The sequence below is a fragment of the Trichechus manatus genome, unplaced genomic scaffold (assembly GCF_000243295.1).
Source record: "Trichechus manatus latirostris isolate Lorelei unplaced genomic scaffold, TriManLat1.0 scaffold00051, whole genome shotgun sequence".
NCBI classification, from domain to species: domain Eukaryota; kingdom Metazoa; phylum Chordata; class Mammalia; order Sirenia; family Trichechidae; genus Trichechus; species Trichechus manatus.
This window is the reverse complement of record NW_004443987.1, coordinates 2,170,553-2,188,087: the sequence shown is the minus strand read 5'-3', so window position 1 is coordinate 2,188,087 and position 17,535 is coordinate 2,170,553. Positions and strand designations below refer to the sequence as shown.

Genomic DNA, 17,535 nt, shown 5'->3' with positions numbered 1-17,535 from the left:
TAAAGCTATTTAAAAGAAAGAAAGAAAATAGATTTTCTTCCTTCAATCTTCCTGTAGACGAAGTAGACTTGAATCAAAAAGGGATTTTACTTCAAACCTTATGTTTTAGGACAAGAAATAAAGCTGACAAAGTGTCCCCTGCTAGGATCCAGAGAGGTAACATAGAAACTTTCTTTAAAGACAAAGGAAAGGGAACTTAAAAGAAAAATATTATCTGTTTTTGTTATGTCTTTTTCTTAAACTAAATCAAGTTAAGTTAAAGATGGGTTTCATTCCCTCTTTGAAACTGTACATGATGAACAAGGGATGCATACGACACAGCATGTATTTCAAATGGCATGCTGTAAACTAATCCAAGTCAGAAAGATTGAGACAAAAAGAATAGTCACACTTGCATTGAAACCTTCTTTCTGGATGACTGACCAAAATCATGAATAGTGTTTCTTTCTTTGGAGGGAAAAAAACCCAAACATTTTCAGGTCTTAGTACTAATAGTGACTATCTGATATTGCAAAAAGAGTACAACATAAAGGAAACAAACATGTCAGAGAAGGAAGATGTACTGAACCTGGTGAGGCAGGAAAGCAAGTCAAGAGAGAGGGACAAGCTGAGCCTCAGAAAGAGTGTCCTCTTCTAAACAATGAAAAATGAACCCAAAGAAATGATGGCTTCAGGAATCCAAGGAAATGACAGTGAGAGGCAATCCCACTTGCAATTGGTGCATACTAAGAGAGAAACTGGAAAGTAAATCCAAGAGATACTAACATGTTTTATCTGTAATTTAGGTAACATGAGAATGAGGTGGGCATCTTTGCTAAAGCTATAAAAATTGAAAACAAAAATACCTGATAGCTTGAAGAATGAAATTAATTTCTATATGCAATTGCTCACAATATGCATGTTCCGGTAAATACTTAATAATGTGTTGCAAATTATGAATTCCACTAGTATTGTTAGTCTAGTTTTATACCTGTAACCGGACTGTTCCAGTCCTGTTCTGTGCAGCCATAGAGACACGAAATGAGTGAAAGCAAAAGAAGAAGCTTTATTTGGTTGGCCAAGCAAAGGAGCACACCAGGACTTGCGTCACCAAGATGACTCCCAGAACAATGGCTCAAGGGGTTTATATTGGTGAAGTAAATCAGGTCTAGGGTCTTCAGGAACACCTCAGGTGTGGGCCAGCTTTCTGATTGGTCTGGCCCAAAAAGGAGTTCCTGGGACACTCTGGCCTTTCTGTGCTTGCTCGGTCTAAAAAGGCGGACCTCTCAAACCAGATCTTAGGTTTGCACCCCTCGCTTCTGAAAGCCTGCCCCCAATCCTGGGCCACTAAAGTTTGGTTCCGTCCAGTGGGAGAAGATTTCCGGGGTCTCCCAGAGGACAGAGTGGATGGTTCTGCACATGTCAGGTGGGCGAGATCTAGTTCTTGCCAGTTTCAGCTGGTCCTGAGACCCCAGTCACTTGTTTTCCTCAGCTTGGCCAGAAACAGGAAGCATATCTAAATAAGGAGATAGCTTAAAGACAGGGAATTTGTTCCTATATCACAGAAGCTGGCAGGCACAGCCCTTTGCCTATTCAAGACGGTGGGCAGGCTGCCAGTGTCGTACCCATTTTTAAAATGTGTTTGGTGTCATTTAGAGTTCTTAATATACCCCCCAAAAGTGCATTTACAATTAACCTTAGAAGCAAAAGAATAGGTGTAAATAGAACATGTCACTTCCCCAGAATTAACATCTACACAGTTCAGATATTCTAAAGCCTTTTGACAAGAATGGAAAAACTATTAGTAAAATGAGACATTATACTCAGGAAGTATTAGCATGGGCAATGTTTATTTATTTCATGAACACCTACATAAATGTCTTAATTCTCTTCTATTGTTTTTCCCAATTCCCTCCCTGTCTTAGTCATCTAGTGCTGCTATAACAGAAATAACACAAGTGGATGGCTTTAACAAAGAGATTTTTATTTTCTCACAGTCTAGTAGGCTAGAAGTCCAAATTCAGGGCATCAACTCCAGGGGAAGGCTTTCTCTCTCTGTCGGCTCTAGAGGAAGATCCTTATCATCAATCTTCCCCTGGACTAGGAGCTTCTCCATGCAAGAACCCCAGGTCCAAAGGACGCACTCTGCTTCCGGAGTTGCTTTCTTGGTGGTATGAGGTCTCCGCTCTGCTTGCTTCCCTTTCCTTTTCTCTCTTGTAAGATAAAAGGCCGTGCAGGCCACACCCCAAGGAAACTCCCTTTATATTGGATCAGGGATGTGACCTTAGTAAGGGTGTTACAAACCCACCATGATCTTCTTTAACAAAATCTAATCTTGCCTCATTAACCACAGGCAGAGATCAGGATTTACAACACATAGGAAATTTGTAATCACAAAATGGAGGACAACCACACAATACTGGGAATCATGGCCCAACTGAATTGACACATATTTTGGGGGGACACAATTCAATCCATGACACTCCCTTACACGAACCAAAAATATTTTGAGGTTGAATCTTTCCACCTTGAAGCCAAAGTTCTTTCTTTAAATGCTGATTTTGAAAAGATAAACAGTATCTATCTTGTCTCATTTACAAAAATGTGTTCATTTGCAGACACACACACCCATCTGCAAATAACTTGTAAGCAAATTCAAACTAACTCCTTCTAATTCTGTGGACTCCTTAGAGTCTATGTGAGATAACATTAATTTAAAAATCTATATTGAAAAGATATTTTAAATAGTTTATTAAAAATTTGGAAACATTTATTTGTAAATCAGAACTTCTCAAATGCTCTATAATGTTTATAAACTTGTCTATGTAATACATATGTGTAAACATGCACAGCCACTATAGGCCATGTTCACTGATTAATGGCTCATGTTAGCCAAAGAGACTGGTTAATGTTCAGTGTAATCTGAAACTCATGAAATAATTCTTTCCCTTTGATGTAAGAACCAGTCCAATTTATTGGATTAGTTATGAAAAGTACAACCATAAAAATTCTCTAGGGATGTTTTTCTGTTGGTTCAGTTTCTATTAAATATAAGACAGCCATCTAGCAATTGTTGGAATTTAACCTTGGCTGAATATTAACTGTGATGTTTTCTGTGTAAAATACTGTATTAGTACATATATCTGCCACACACACACACACACACACACACGCACAAAGCAGGATGGTATAATGAAAAAAAATCACTGAAATAGAAGGAAAAAGTTATTAAGTTTTCTACTAGAGTCTTACTCCGTTCCAAGTGTGACCTTGGGCAAATCATTTAACGTCTCTGAGACTCCTAATTTGGGAAAGGGGTAGGCTGGACTACTTAATTTCACTAAAGTTCCTTCCTGTGTTAATATTTTTGTTATTTTCTGATTCTATATTCATATGAGATTATTAATAGCTAATTTTGAGTTCATTAAATGAGCTGTGAATCCAGGAGGGATTTTGGCATGAATAGGGAGCTCCAACTGATAAACTGATGTAGGAAATTGTGTGATGGTGAGGAAGAAGATAGGGATGTTCCAGAGGCATCTCAGTGCAACATACCCAAAATGAAATTCACTATCTTCTCCCTACTCAGTATTGCCTCTCTCCAGTCTATTACCCCATATAGTTTTTAGAGTATCTTTACAAAATACAAAACAAAACATGCCACTCCATGTTTAAAAATACAGTAAAACCTCGAAAGCCGGAACCTGTGTAAGGCGGAAACCTGTCGAAGAAGAAAAACTCAAAAATTTTCCATTAAAACAAGTGATAGAAAAGTGGTAAGACTGCACTGTGTGAAAGGTGGTAAACTTTCCAGACCCAGAAAAGCAAGGCAGTCCCCTTGAGCTCCAGCTCTCACAGGTTTCACTATCACTTACTATGGTTGTCAGGGTAAAGTCCCAACTTATTAGCATTGATTATAAGGCTCCACTCACCTCTCCAGCCCCAAATCCCACCAACCCTGGTGGCGCAATGGTTAAGAACTCAGCTGCTAACCAAAAGATCGGCAGTTCGAATTCACCAGTCTTTCCTTGGAAACCCTATGTGGCAGTTCTGCTCTGTCCTACAGGGCTGCTATGGACTGGATGGCAACAGTACACATAATATAGAAAACCCGTTGCTGTGGAGTCAATTCTGACTCATAGCGACCCTGTAGGACAGAGTAGAACTGCCCCATAGGGTTTCCAAGGAGAGGAAGGTGAATTTGAACTGCCAACGTTTTGCTTAGCAGCCAGCTCTTAACCACTTTACCACTAGGGCTCCATTCTGTATTAGAGTTATGTTGAATTACTCTCTTAAAAACACTTCTCTCTCTTTCTTCCATGACTTTGTATCACTTATAACAGACCCAGAGAGAAATAAGCCTCATTAAGACAGAATTATTCTATAATGGAGGCTGCTTACCTGATTTTGACCCAAGCCATGATATTTTCAATTATTTCATACGCATGTGAAAGCTGGACAATGAATAAGGAAGATACAAGAAGAATTGATGCCTTTGAATTATGGTGTTGGCTAAGAATATTGAATATACCATGGGCTGCCAGAAGAACAAACAAGTCTGTCTTGGAAGAAGTACAGCCAGAGTGCTCCTTGGAAGGGAGGATGGCAAGACTTTGTCTCACTTTGGACATGTTATCAGGAATGACCCTTCCATGAAAAAGGACATCATGATTGGTAAGGCAGAGGGTCAATGAAAAAAAGCAAGACCCACAATGAGATGGGTTGACACAGTGGCTGCAACAATGCGTTCAAACATAGCAATGACAGGATTGTGAGGATGGCACAGGACCGGATAGTGTTTCCTTCTGTTGCGCATAGGGTCGCTATGAGTCAGAACTGACCCGAGGGCACCTAACAACAACAACAAAAATGACTAGTAACATTGAGCATCTTTTCATGTGCTTATTGGTCATTTGTATTTCTTCTTTAGTGAAATGTCTATTCAAGTTATTTGTCTATTTTTAATTGGGTTGTTTGTCTTTTTTGTTGTTGAGTTGTAGGAGTTCTTTATATATTCTGGGTATTAAACCCTTATCAGATATATAGTTCCCAAATATTTTTTCCTATTCTGTAGGCTGTCTCTTCACTTTGTTGATAAAGTCCTTTAATGAACAAAAGTTTTTAATTTTGATGAAGTTCCATTTATCTATTTTATCTTTTGTTGCTTATACTTTTGATATCATATTTAAGAATCCATTGTTCAATATTAGGTCCAAAAGCATCACTCCTATTTTCTTGTAGGAATTTTATGGTTTTAGTTCTACATTTAGATCCTTGATCCATTTTGAGTTAACTTTCTTATATGGTGTAAGGTATGGGTTCATCTTCGTTTTTTTTGCATGTGGACATTCAGTTGTTACAGCACTGTGTATTTGAAGAGACTATTCTTTTCCCTACTGAATGTACTTATCACCCTTGCCAGCTCTCTTTGTCACATCTACTACGAGAATGAACACCAGCAACCAGAATGTCGACATTCCAGAAAACGTCGACATCACTCTGAAGGGATGCACAGCTATTGTAAAGGGCCCCAGAAGAAACTTGTGGAGGGACTTTAATAACATCAATGTAGAACTCAGTCTACTTGCAAAGAAAAAGAAAAGGCTTCGAATTGACAAATGGTGGGGAAATAGAAAAGAACTGGCTACAGTTTGCACTATCTGTAGTCATGTACAGAATATAATCCATGGTGTTACACTGGGCTTTTGTTTCAAGATGAAGTCTATGTATGCTCACTTCCTCACCAACATCGTTATTCAGGAGAGAAGTCTCTTGTTGAAATCCAAAACTTCTTGGGTGAAAAATACATCCGTAGGGCTCGAATGAGGACAGGTGTTGCTTATTCAGTATCTCAAGCCCAGAAAAATGAGTTAATTCGTGAAGGAAATGATATTGAACTTGTATCAATCTCAACTGCTTTAAATTAGCAAGTCATGACAGTTAAAAACAACGATATGTGTCTTAGTTATCTAGTGCTGCTCTAACAGAAATAACACAAGTGGATGGTTTTAACAAAGAGAAGTTTATTTCCTTACAGTAAAGTAGGCTAAAAGTCCAAATTCAGGGTGTCAGCTCCAGGGGAAGCCTTTCTCTCTCTGTCGGCCTTCTCATCAATGTTCCCCCAGACTAAGAGCTTCTCCGCGCCGGGACCCCGGGTCCAAAGGACACGCTCTGCTCCTGGCACTGCTTTCTTGGTGGTGTGAGGTCCTCCTCTTCTCTCTGCTCACTTCTCTCTTTTATATCTCAAGAGATTGCCTCAGGACACAATCAAATCTTGTAGATTGAGTCCTGCCTCACTAACACAACTACTGCCCATCCTCCCTCATTAACATCATAGAGGCAGGATTTACAACATATAGGAAAATCACACAATACCAGGAATCATGGCCCAGTCAAACTGATACACAAATGTTTGGGGACATACTTCAATCCATGACAATACGTGAAAAATTTTGGATGGTATCTATGTATCTGAAAAAGGAACAGTTCAACAGGCTGATGAGTAAAATCTAAAAGTTGTCCAGCTGTGGAAATGAGGCTGGATGACTCCTAAGACTTACGGGAGATATTTTTGAGATGCAATAAAATTCATCTACTCAAAAAAAAAAATCAATTGGCCATAGATGTATGGGTTTGCTTCTGAAATCTCAATTCTATTTCATTGGCCTATGTGTCTATTATCAAAAACAAGGATTCAGGAATTGATGGAATACCAAATGAGATGTTTCCACAAATGGATGTAGCACTGGAAGTGCTCACTCATCTATGCCAAGAAATTTAGAAGACAGCTACCTGGCCAACTGACTGGAAGAGATCCATATTCGTACCCATTCCGAAGAAAGGTGATCCAACAGAATGCAGAAATTATCAAAAAATATCATTAATTTCACACACAAGAAAAATTTTGCTGAAGATCATTCAAAAGTGATCGAAACAGTACATCGACAGGGAACTGCCAGAAATTCAAGCCATATTCGGAAGAGGACGTGGAACAAGGGATATCATGGCTGATGTTAGATGGATCATGGCTGAAAGCAAAGAATACCAGAAAAATATTTACCTGTGTTTTATTGGCTGTTCAAAGGCATTCGACTGTGTGAATCATAACAAATTATGGATAACATTGTGAAGAATGGGAATTCCAGAACACTTAATTGTACTTATGCAGAACCTGTACATAAACCAAGAGGCAGTCATTCGAACAGAACAAGGGGATACTGCGTGCTTTAAAATCAAGAAAGGTGTCCATCAGAGTTGTGTCGTTTCACCATACTTATTCAATCTGTATGCTGGGCAAATAATCCAAGAGTTGGACTATAAGAAGAAGAATGGGGAATCAGGATTGGAGGAAAACTCACTAACAACCTGCAATATGCAGATGATACAACCTTGCTTGCTGAAAGTGAGACTTGAAGCACTTACTGAGGAAGATCAAAGACTACAGTCTTCGGTAAGGATTACACTTCAACATGAAGAAAACAAAAATCCTCACGACTGGACCAATAAGCAACATCATGACAAATGGAGAAAAGATTGAAGTTGTCAAGGATTTCATTTTACTTGGATCCACAATCAACACTCATGGAAGTGACTGTCAAGAAATCAAAAGACGCATTGCATTGGGCAAATCTGTTGCAAAAGACCTCTTTAAAGTGTTAAAAAGCAAAGATGTCACTTTAAGGACTAAGGTGCACTTTACTCAAGCCATGGTATTTTCAATCGTCTCATATGCATGTGAAAGCTGGGAAATGAATAAGGAAGACTGAAGAAGAATTGATGCCTTTGAATTAAGGTGTTGGCAAAGAATATTGAATATACCATGGACTGCCAGAAGACCGAACAAATCTGTCTTGGAAGAAGTACAGCCAGAATGCTTCTCAGAAGCAAGGATGGTGAGACTTCGTCTCACATACTTTGAACATGTTATCAGGAGGGATCAGTCACTGGAGAAGGATATCACGCTTGGTAAAGTAGAAGGTCATCAAAAAAGAGGAGGACGCTCAATCACATGGATTGACACAGTGGCTATCACAAAGGGCTCAAGCATAATAATGATTGTGAGGATGGCGCAGGACTGGCCAGTGTTTCTTCCTGTTGTACATAGGGTCACTATGAGTGGGAATCGACTCGACGGCACCTAAGAATAACAACACTAGACTCTTGATTACAGAAGGTTTTTTTAAAAAAAATATTTTGATATAGGGAAGTGTGATTCCTCCTATTTTGTTCTTCTCAAGATTTCTTTGGCAATAGGGCCCCTTGCAATTCCACATAAATTTGAAGATTGCCTTTTATATTTCTGTAAAGAAGGTTGTTTGAATTGTATGGGAATTGCCTTGAATCTACATATCTCTTTGGGTGGTACTGACATTTTAACAATATTAAATCTTCCAATCCATGAATAAGGAATGTCATTCTGTGTATTTGTTGTTGTTGTTAGCTGCCATTGAGTTGGCCCTCAACTCCTGGCGACCCTATGCACAATGGAACCAAACACTGTGCAGTCCTGTGATATCTCCAGGATCAGTTGCAAATCTGACCATTGTGAGCCATAGGTTTTCATTGATTGATTTTTGGAAGTAGATCACCAGGCATTTCTTCTTAGTCCATCTTAGTTTGGAAGCTCCCCCAAAACCTGTTCAGCATCATAACAACATGCAAGAAGCCTCCACTGTTGGATGGGTGGGGGCTGTGTATGAAGTACATTGGCCAGGAATTGAACCCAGGTCTCTCAAATGGAAGGTGAGAATTCTAGTACTGAACCACTGATGCCTCTCCGTGTATTTAGGTGTTCTTTAATTTCTTCAGGCGGTGTTTTATATTTTTCAGTGTTCAACTTTTTCACATCCCTGGTAAAATTTATACATAGGTATTTTATTGTTTTAAATGCTTTTGTAAATGGAATTGTTTTCTTAATTTCCTTTTCAGATTGCTCATTGTTGGTGTATGGAAACCCGACTGAATTTTGTTTGTTGACCTTGTACCCTGCAACTTTGATGAATTCATTTATTAGCTCTAGTAGCTTCCTTGTGGATTCTTTGGGATTTTCTATCTATAAGGTCATGTCATCTGTGAAAAGGGATAGTTTTACTTCTTCCTTCTTATTTGGATAAATGTTATATCATTTTCATGCCTAATTGCTCTGGCTAGGACTTCCAGTACAATATTGTATAGCAGTGGTGAGACCATGCATCCTTATCTACTTTCTGATTTTAAAGGGAAAGAAGCTTTCAGTCATTCTCCACTGAGAATGATGTTGGTTGTGGATTTTTGATAAACTCCTTTTATCATATTGAGAAATTTCCCTTCTATGCTTAGTTTGTTGCATACTTTTTATCATGAAAGTATGTTGGATTTTGTCAAATGCTTTTTCTGTGTCAATTGAGATGATCATGTGGTTTGTTTCCTTTGTTATATAATTTTATTTCTTATTGTGGTAAAATATTTACAATATAAGATTTGCCATATAAGTGGGATCATGGAGTATTTTTCCTTTTCTGTCTGGCTTATTTAACTCAGCATAGTGTTTTCAAGGTTCTTCCATGTTGTGGCATGTATTAGAACTTCATTCTTTTTTATGCCTGAATAATATTCCTTTGTATATATATATACTATATTTTGTTTATCCATTCATCTGTAGATGGACATTTGAGTTGTTGCCACCTTTTGGCTATTGTGAATAGTGCTACAATGAACACTGGTATTTGAGTCCCTGCTTTTAACTCATTTGGTTATATACCCAGGAGTAAAATTACTGGATCATATGGTAATTCTATATTTGACTATTTGAGTAATCACTAAACTGTTTTCCACAGCAGCAGCACCATTTTACATTTCCACCAGGAATGAATAAGGGTTCCAATTTCTTCACATCCTTGCCAACACTTGTTATTTTCTGTTTTAAACAATAATCATCCTAATGGGTGTGAAATGGTATTTCATTGTGGTTTTGATTTACATTGCCCTAATAACTTATGATTTTGAGCATCTTTTCATGTGCTTTGTCATGGATTGAATTATGTCCCCCAAAAAATGTGTATATCAATTTGGTTGAGTCATGATTCCCAGTGTTGTATGATTGTGTACCATTTTGTAACTTGATGTGATTTCCTTATGTGTTGTAAACTATCACTATGATCTAATAAAATGGATTAGCGGCAGTTTACTGATGAGGTCTACAAGATTAGATAGTATCTTAAGCCAATCTATTTTGAGATATAAAAGAGAGAAGCAAGCAGAGACACATGGGAACCTCGTACCACCAAGAAAGCCATGCCAGTAGCAGACCGCGTCCTTTGGACCTGAGGTTCCTTCACTGAGATGCTCCCAGACCAAGGGAAGACTGATGACAAGGACCTTCCTCTAGAGCTGAAAGAGAAAGAGTTCTCCTGGAGCTGACGCCATGAATTTGGACTTGTAGCCTACTAGACTGTGAGAGAATAAACTTCCTCTTTTTTTAAAGCCATCCACTTGTGGTATTTCTGTTATAGCAGCACTAGATGACTAAGACATGCTTATTGGCCACTTTTTTTTTTTTTTGCCTTTTTATCTAACTCTCATTAGCTGACACTTTCTGTTAGAATCCTTTTTCTACCCACTAAATCTGGGTGTGGTGCCTTCTTATGCGTTCTCTTGATACCATTTACTTTCCTAACAAATAATTTACCAAACCTGATAACATGTTTTCTATGTATTTGTCATTCTCCCTGGATCAGTGTTTCTCAGTTTTTGTCATGTATCAGAATCATCAAGAGTGAAACCAAAACCCACTGCTGTCAAGTCAATTCCAACTCATAGCAACCCTGTAGGACAGAGTAGAACTGCCCCATAGGCTTTCCAAGGCAGTAAATCTTTACAGAAGCAGACTGCCACATCTTTTCTTCCCGCTGAGCGGCTGGTGGGTTCAAACCACAGACCTTTTGGTTAGCAGCAGAGCACTTCAACCACTGTGCCACCAGGGCTCCTTCATCTAGAGTGGGGTCAACAAATGACTGTTCAAAGGCCAACTTTGACCCTGACCCTTGTTCTGTAAATAAAGTTTTATTGTAACACAGCCACACTTACTGTTTGCACATTGTCCATGGCTGTATTCATGCTACGACGGCCAAGCTGAGTCACTGTAACAGAAACCTATGGTTTACAAAACCCAAAAACTTTACTATCCGGCCTTTCATAAAAAATGTTTGCTGAGCGCTGACCTAAAACCAAAACTAAACCTACTGCCATTGAGTTGATTTCAACTCATAGAATAGAACTGCCCCATAGGGTTTCTAAGGCTGTTATCTTTACGGAAGTAGACTGCCACATCTTTATCCTGCGGAGTGGCTGGTGGTCCAAACCACTGACCTTTTGGTTAACAGCTGAGTATTTTAAACACAGCGCCACCAGGGCTCCTTGCTGGCCAACCAAAAAAACTAAACCCATTGCCACCTAGTCTATTCCAACTCATAGCGACCCTATAGGACTTAGTAGAACTGCCCCATAAGGTTTCCATGGAGCAGCTTGCTGGTGGATTCAAATTGCTGACCTTTCGGTTAGCAGTTGAGCTTTAAACCATTGTGCCACCAGGGCCCTCCTGAACTAAAGAGTTTGTTAAAACTCAGATTTCTGGGTCCCATCCCTAGAGTTTCTGATTCAGTAAGGTGGGAATGAGGCTCAATAATTTGCATTTCTAATAGATTCCCAAGTGATGCTCATGCTGCTAATCTAGGGACCTCATTTTGAAAACCACTGCCCTAGACCAGTGGCTCTCAATCTTAGCTGAACATTAGAATCATCTGGAAAGCTTTAAAAATCCAAATGTCCAACCCACAACTATACCAATTAAAATCAGAATCCCTAAGGGTGAGACCCAGGTTTAAGTATGTTTTAAAGTTCCCAAAGTGACTGCAGTATGTAGCTAACACTGAGAACTCTTGCCCCTATTCTCTTGGAGAGTAGGATCTCTGCTTTAGACTTAGGCAAGCTTCTGGCATGTTGTAAATGCTAAATAAATGATTCATGAATGAATTAGCATTTTTCCAGGTAAGTATAATATGGATAGAACTCAGGATTCGATGGGGTAATACACTATTCCATTGAATTGGATAACTCAGTGTTTTGTAACCTCAAGAATCACCAAGCTTTGTGGATCAACTTTCCTTACTTTCACCCTCCTTTAAGAACTGATATGACAGGCAGACCACCAGACTGCCACACAGCTCAGCAGATTTAACAAGAGGTGAGGAAGAGCACAACTGACTCAGTCATTTTTAGACAGAAAATGAGAATTTGGCCAGTTCCCCAAGATACTAAGTCCTACAAAAGAGTACATTTTTCATTCATGATGGACATACCATTTCTCTCAAAGCCAAAAATTGGAAAACTATTGTGAATGCAGATCCTTTTACATGACCAGTTGAAGAAAATAGCAAGGGGGTAGAAAGAGGAGATTGGATGACTGTAAAAAGCAAATGCTACGTGGTGGGGGGGGGGCATAAATTCTCCTAATTGGTCTGTTTCCACAGTGAAAAAACTTAATAACCTCTTTTGTAATGGTTCTCAGAAGAAAAACACATAGGCTAAAATTTCCCCAGTATAGGGAAGTTAATTGCAAATAGAACATTCCCTTTAAAAATGAAGTGATAACAGTTACAGCATTTCCCTGCCTTTCACATAATCCACCAGCTCTGTGCAGCAAATGGCTCTGCCTTTGAAAACACCTTTGCAGTATAACCAGTTAAGCTGGGTGGCAAGCAGACAGAGAGGGCAGAGGAAAAGGGAGGTAAGTAGGAGCTAAACTACATGCAAGCCAGTCTCTGAAGTCTGGGAAAGAAGGTGGAGGAAAGGCCAATGAACAGAAGGGGAATAAATATCAGACAGAGAAACTAAACTGAAAATGAAAGAGATTCTGAACAGAGTGGGAAGGAAAAAGATATCAGTACGTTAGACAGAATTGGGGAGGCAGTAAAAAAATGGAAAGCGAATAACAAAAGGAAGAGAAAGCTAAAGACAGATGTTTAGATTATAGATACGATAGATAGACAGCTACATGGATAGATGGATAGATGGACAGACAGGAAGACAGACAGATAGGTAGATGATAGATAGATAGATTTATATAGCTAAACATTCATATCTATTCTTCCCTCAGAGTAATAGCGGCAGAGAAAAACAAGCATCTTTCATGAAGCAGTGTCCAAAACCCCTAAGAATATTTGCCCCAGGCTCTGAATCAGAGATTTAGGAGCCTGATAAATTAAAGTTGTTAGCCAGCCCTGAGCCTCAAATCGCTTATTGTTGTTTATACCTCAAGGTTTCAACATCCGAATGAAATGATTCACTGTTGAAATCATTCCCAAGCCTAAAGTAAATGAGAGCATCCTTTCATGTATTTTGCAACATTTTCATTTTAGTTAATGATGGGTCTATTTAATCATATTATGCCAGACAATGGGGCAAATTTGGAGATACTATCCCTGAAAACCTTGCATAAAATACTGACTTTATGTTTACAATGAGATTTTAGTTAGGCTTAAAAACACATCTAGGAACTCTGTTTCATTCTTATCACAAAATACTAAATTTCCACTGAAAAAGAAATTTTCCAGAGGCTGAAATCACACTGTTGTTGTTGCTGTTGTTAGGTGCCGTCGAGTCAGTTCCTACTCATAGCGACCCTATGCACCACGGAACGAAACACTGTCCAGTCCTGCACCATGCTCACAATCATTGTTATGCTTGAGTTCATTGTTGCAGTCACTAGCTAGTGGCAAAATTTAGTATTTAGAGTCTCATACAAGTACCAGAATGTGGCTTTATGTGTAGTTATATGCTACTTTTGCAAGACAGCATATAAACATGTAAACAATATAGCCAGATAAATTGGAAGTAGAACTGTGATAAAATCAGGGTGAAAGGAAAATAATTGCAAGAAAAATAAGATGAAACCAGAAGTGAAGCCACATGCACTTTACAAAGGCAGTTATACTTGTCAGAAGTAAACCATAAATTTGGCTCCGAATGAACTAGCAGCCACCATGAAAGGGAAGTATGGCTATCTACACAATTTGCATTGTCCTTGAGATTATTTTAAGCTATTGATAAAAAGCAAAGCTTTTCCCATTATTGAGAGCAGAATTTATCTACAGGTCCTCATAAAAAGGATGCTGTGAAATGTAGAAAACACTAACCTAAGCAGCAACCTTACATGAAATACAATGGCCAGTTATAAGATCCCTTATGCAAAAACTTCAAGGCTATACTTTCTGATGATTACCTGGAATGGAGCTATGGGGTTATTCTGTTCTGCTTGTTTAAGTGCAGAGAGAAAAGCTAAAGATTTTATAAGGGTTCCCACCTCACTAGAAGAAGAAAATTCTAACTCTGCCTGGGAGCATTCCATAGAGTACTATAAGCAGGGAAAAAGTTCTCCATAAACAATTTTGACTTTACCTTAAGAGACAAATGTAAGATCAAAGCTACAATAATTTTAAACTGGAAAAAAAAATTAAGTATGTGTAACCAAATATCAACCTCAACTATAAAAGCAATCTCATTACAGCACCTGTGACAGATGTGTTTAGCAAACCTCATTTCTTGGGCATATGGTTCTCCTTCCTAGAAACACAAAAACCACTTCCCAGTTCCCTTGAAGTTTAGCAGGGCCATATGATTGGCACTGATCAATGAAATGTGATTGAAAGTGATCCATGTCCCTTATGGGCTGAGGGAATGAGAAGCCCTGGACAATTTTCCAGTATCCTTCTTTTCCCATTAGTATAATGGTGGAGAAGACTTACTTTGAGATGGTGAAATCACAAGATCGTATGGAGGGCAACCACACCCGGGGAGTCACAAAGATTCCCAGCAGACTTAAACAAAGTCAGAAATAAGCTTTTGTTGTGTTAATCCCCTGAGACTAAGGAAGTGAGGGAAGCTCTTTGTTACTGCAGTATAAGCTTAGACTATCATGACTAGTAAAGAATCCATATAAAGTATAACTCCCTGATAAACACCCAGATAAACTGGTTACAGAATGTACTTCTAAATAACTGAAGTAATTTACCTACTGTATAGAATCCTTATCTATTTCAGATAGATGTTGGGTAACATAAACGAAAAACAAATAGCAGGGCCAAGATGGCAGAGTAGTCAGATGGTTTCTTATGTCCCTCTTACAACAAAGACATGAAAAAACAAGTGATTTGATTGTATATGAATATCTAGGAGCGCTGAACAAGGCAAAGTTGAGGAATCAGACTGAGTGGCGGGGAGAGAGAGAGACAGTTCGGAAGCAACAAGGAGTTGCCTGACCTGACCCGGCAGGAGCCGCAGCCCTTCAGCTCGGATCGGCTCGGGTTGCACAGAGAGGCAGGCAAACAGCTCCACTCACTTACTTGGGAGGCAGTTTCCCCATTGAGAGATACGGCAACAGAGATTCTGCTTGGACACTCCAAACAAGTGAAAAGCACCAACCAAGTGACTAAAGATAAGCACATACATGTGGCCTTTCCCAGGGATTTAAAAAAAAAAACCATTTGGGAAATACCTCTCTCCCATTTACCGCCTCCCTCCCTGCTCTGCACTAGGTCCAGCTGGCTTTAGCGATCTCTGAGTTCCCTGGGCTAGAAGTAGATCCCACAAGGCGCCCTGACCCATTCTCCTGGCCTTGGAGAGGGAACAAATTAACAAACAGGGAAAAAATAAGCTACTGGCTCCCCTAAGCCAGGAACTCAGAGCTGGCACAGCTCCTATGATAGGCACAGGCATAAGGGGTCCACAGACTTTGAGTGCCTTTCACCCCTGTAAAGACTTGTGTGGACCCATCTTAACAGCATAAACCCTCACTACCACAGTACAACAGGGTAAACACCTGAAGTTTAACTTCAACTGCTTCAGCTGTGAAGTGGCAGATTTGTGATGCTTGACAGTGCTCTGCCCTTTAAACAGGCACCTTACCTGTCTGAATCAGGGGCTAGAGGACTGGTGGCTCCACCCGAGCCACCTAGCCACCTGCTACAGGGGTCCAAGAATAAGTGGTGCCCCCAGGCCTCACATCCAAAAGAGTAAGGTGCTCATAGTCCAGCTGCAAAACTCACCTACCTACTTGCTCTAGGGAACAGGGACATGCTTTCCTGTCAGACACTCAGGGGCAGCCGTCAGCCCCCTGCATGGCTCAGCATGTGACCCCTTACTGCAGCCAGATACCTGTGCCTACACCAGTCACCCATACCTCTCTAAGACTGTAGGCAAGAGTCTGCACCACACACTTCATGACCGACTGCCTGGACACCTGAGCTGAATCCATATAGGAAAATTTAACTGACTCCTGGGCAAACATACTTAGTTACAGACCTAACTACCTGGTGACAGGACGTTAGAGCTTCAAGGGTGCCAATAAAGAAATTAGCGCACACGAGCTATATCAAAACACAACAAGACAAGAAGCTAAGACACACTAAACAAATATGAAATAAAATTATAATAACTTATTGATGGCTCGAAGACAACGGTCAATATCAAATTACGTAAAAAGGCAGTCCATGACAGCTTCAGCAAGCTCTCAAAATAAAGAATCAATAAATTCTCTGGAGGAAAAGAATTTCTTGGAATTACCAGAGGCAGAATACAAAAGATTAATATGCAGAACTCTTCAAGAAATTAGAAAGGAAATTTTGCAACACACAGAGAACACAAAAGACACACATACAAAGCAGTAGCAGAACTTAAAAAAAATTATTCAAGAGCATAATGACAAATTTAAAAGGCTGCAAGAATCCACAGAGAGACGGCAATCAGAAATCCAGAATATTAACAATAAAATTTCAGAATTACACAACTCAATAGAAAGACATAGGAGCAGAATTGAGGCAGTAGAAGTCAGAATTAGTGACACTGAAGATAAAGTAGTTGACACCAACTTATTTGAGGAAAAATCAGATAAAAGAATTAAAAAGAATGGAAAAACTCTAAGAGTTATGAGGGACTCTATCAAGAGAAATAATCTATGAGTGATTGGAGTACCAGAACGAGGAGATAACAGAAAATACAGAGAAAATCGTTGAAGATTTGTTGACAGAAAACTTCCCTGATATCATGAAAGATGAGAAGATATCTATCCAAGATGCTCATCGAACCCCACATAAGGTAGATCCCAAAAGAAAGTCACCAACACATATTATAATCAAACTTGCCAAAACCAAAGATAAAGAGAGAATTTTAAGAGCAGCTAGGGATAAAAGAAAAGTCATCTACAAAGGAGTGTCAATCAGAATAAGCTTGGGCTACTCAGCTGAAACCATGCAGGCAAGAAGGAAATGGGATGACATATATAAAGACATGAAGGAAAAAAATTGTCAGCCAAGAATTACATATCCAGAAAAACTGTCTCTCAAATATGATGGCAAAATTAGGGCATATCCAGATAAACAGAAGTTCAGGGAATTTGCAAAAACCAATCCAAAATTGCAAGAAATACTTAGGGGAGTCCTCCAGTTAGAAAATCAATAACATCAGATAAGAACGCAAGACTAGAACACAGGACAGAGCCAACAGGTATCAACTCAGATAAGAAAG

The 17,535-nt window shown here is 39.3% G+C and overlaps 1 pseudogene; it reads left to right on the top strand.

Moving 5' to 3' along the window:
• Positions 1–5,427: 5,427 nt before the first annotated feature.
• On the top strand, positions 5,428–6,485 carry LOC101360672 (60S ribosomal protein L9-like; annotated as a pseudogene).
• The last annotated feature ends 11,050 nt before the right edge of the window (positions 6,486–17,535 follow it).